Raw genomic sequence first — 2,843 nt, forward strand, 5'->3', positions numbered from 1 at the left:
TATATATATATATATATGTATGTATATATAAATCTCTATATATATATTTTTACTTTTTAAATTTAATAATAGTTATACTAATTTAATAACATTTTTTTTTTACATTTGCTTTCAGACTACTAATGGCACAAGTTTTGTTTTTTGATTTAGATTCTGTATCTCAATGATATCCTGGCCTATCGATACGATATCCTGTTAATCGTATTTTTATATATTGCATAAATATATATGCAAACACTCACACACATAAATTTTAAAGAAAATATTTATATTTTTATATATGTATATATCTATAAATTGTATATGTTAAGCTTTTTAATATTTATCATTGTAGATTACTGTTTGTATTAAAAATTGATTTTGGAAATATTGCGAGGGCAGAGTTTAACTTACAATTTAGTTTTATTTGCCAATTCAATATATATTATAGCCACGTTTAATTACGTTTAATAATATTTTGCGATATTTTATACAGCGCATTTAAGCGTTGATTCAACGTTATATTTTAACCTTTACTCGACGTCTTTTAGTCACGTTAAATCGACGTTTTACTAACAACGTTACAAATCCTTGCAAAATAGACTGCTTTAACAGCTTTTATGCAACGCTTTTTAGGTAACGTTTTTTCAACGCTAAGTTGCGACGTTTTTTCAACGCTTTTTATGTAGCGCTTTTTCAACGTTTAGTTGCGACGCTTTTGTAACGTCATTTAGTAACGTTTTTTCAACGTTACGCAATAACGTTTAATCAACGTCTATTAAATAACGTTACATATCTTTGCAAAATCGATTACTTTGTCAACGTTTCCGCAACATCTTTTGCGACCGGTTTTCAACGTTGATTCAACGTTGTCATGTTTGCTGGGTAGATTGGCAAGATCATGGTTAATGTATTTGTTAGTTCTTTTAAGGGATTTATTAATTAGCATTAGATTAGTATGATCAGCGTAGTGGTAAACAGTGGCAAACTTAATGGATGAATGAAGATCATTAGAATAAAGAAGGAAAAGTAGTGGTCCCAATACTGAACCCTAAGGAACACCATTAGAACATTTAACAAGTGTAGATTTTGAGTCAATAATAGAAACAAATTGTGTTTTATCATTTAAATATGTAGTAAACCATTTAAGGGGTACGCCTCTGATCCCATAATATTTTAATTTTTTCAACAAAATTGAATGATCTACTGTATCAAACGCTTTCTACAAATACACCACATGCAAAGTATTTATCACCGATTGCGTTTCTATTCAGTTCAGTAATTTCAATGAGAGCATGAGTTGTGGAGTGATTAGCATTAAATCCATACTGATGGGTGTAAAAGCATTTAAATTTTTGAAGAAAAGCATAGAGTCTATTATGCATTACCTTTTCAAAGAGTTAACCTATATTAGAAAACAGGGAGATGGGTCGGTAGTTGGTGAAATCTAGCTCAGAGCTTTTTTAAATATTGGAATAACTTTGGTAACTTTAAAAATATCTGGGAAATTACCACTTTTAAATGAGTTATTTACAACAGTACAGAGAGGCTTTGAAATAATGTGTGGGACTTGTTTAAGGAGAAATGTAGGTACTTAAATTATGCTAATGTTGAATAGGAAAGCACTGAAAAAAGTAATCTGAAATGACTTTATCGCCGTCAGAGACATCCAATCCGTTTAATAAATTTTGCGGATCGATACTCATTCCAAATCATTTTTTATTGAAAGGAAAGTTCTCAATATTTATGAGCTTCTTATTTTTAATGTTTTGTGCTTTATGTATATGTGGAAAAATGACATATTTTTATCCGTTTTCAAAGATCTCTTTTGTTTGAAATCAATAAATAAAGAAACAATAATTTTATATATGAGCCCTTCTGTCGAACCAAGTTTAATCAGTTTTGTATTGCATATCGTGCACCCTATCTTTGGAATAAAATTGTTTTGTCCAATTTCAACATGCATTTTACTTTTTCCATTTTCAAATATAAACTGAAAAATTTAATTATTTTAATGGATGAGGTAGTCAGGTTTTTTTAATACGATCTTCTTTCAGAAACCGTGTTTGTGTTTGTAAAAGTAATTTATTTACTCCGACAACAAATCAATGAAGGTTATTTTGCAGGTGTATTACGGCTGCTATTGTCCCGGTTTTTATGTCGGAGAACACAGTGCTGAGTTGAAAAACTGGGACAATAGTAGTCTGTGCTATATAAGTAATGATCGTTTGTGGAAAATTTCAAGAAGTTTTGTATTGTGATATTACGCAAACGGTATAAGCAAAACAACATGGGAAAAAACAGCTTTGAAAAATTTAATATAAAATTACAAAGGTCACTGATTACCTGATTCCGCAACGCTATAATTTATTACCACTTAGCGGTTAATTACTATGATAAAAATAAGTTATTTTCGTGCATTTTATATAATTAATCAATTAGTTTTAGACGAAATTATCCGGTAAAACATTTTTATATCAGTTTACAAGTAATTAAAAAAAAGTCAAAAATTTCACTTTACAAAGTAAACTATTTCTTTAGTTAAAAATATATAATAAATTTTATATTTAATTTGATTTCTAATGAAAATAACTAATTTTGATACTAAATATCTTATTTTATAAAACAGTTTATAAAATAATCGATTTGTTAAAAACGGGCGCCTCTAAATTTACTACTCTGATAATGTTAGTATAAAATAATAAAGAACTAACTCAATGTGATCCAGAACTATTGGATTAGCATTAGAAATATAATTGTTTATATACCTTTTTAAAAGCATCTTCATAATTTTCCGACATTTTAAAATATCAGATGTTTACGGTGAAATGAAAAAAATCTATAATAAAATAAATTTAATGCAT

General features: G+C 28.0%; 1 long non-coding RNA gene across 3 annotated transcripts in view; it reads left to right on the top strand.

Annotated features, from left to right (window-relative positions):
• The window catches only part of LOC136082827 (uncharacterized), a 3,888-nt gene extending 3,515 nt beyond the window's left edge, over window positions 1-373 (top strand). For all 3 annotated transcript variants that reach the window (XR_010639746.1, XR_010639748.1, XR_010639747.1), the window contains one exon: window positions 151-373. This is a non-coding gene — a long non-coding RNA (uncharacterized LOC136082827). The remainder of the gene's footprint in view (window positions 1-150) is intronic.
• Window positions 374-2,843: the final 2,470 nt, after the last annotated feature.

Source organism: Hydra vulgaris, chromosome 07 (assembly GCF_038396675.1).
Source record: "Hydra vulgaris chromosome 07, alternate assembly HydraT2T_AEP".
Classification (NCBI taxonomy): domain Eukaryota; kingdom Metazoa; phylum Cnidaria; class Hydrozoa; order Anthoathecata; family Hydridae; genus Hydra; species Hydra vulgaris.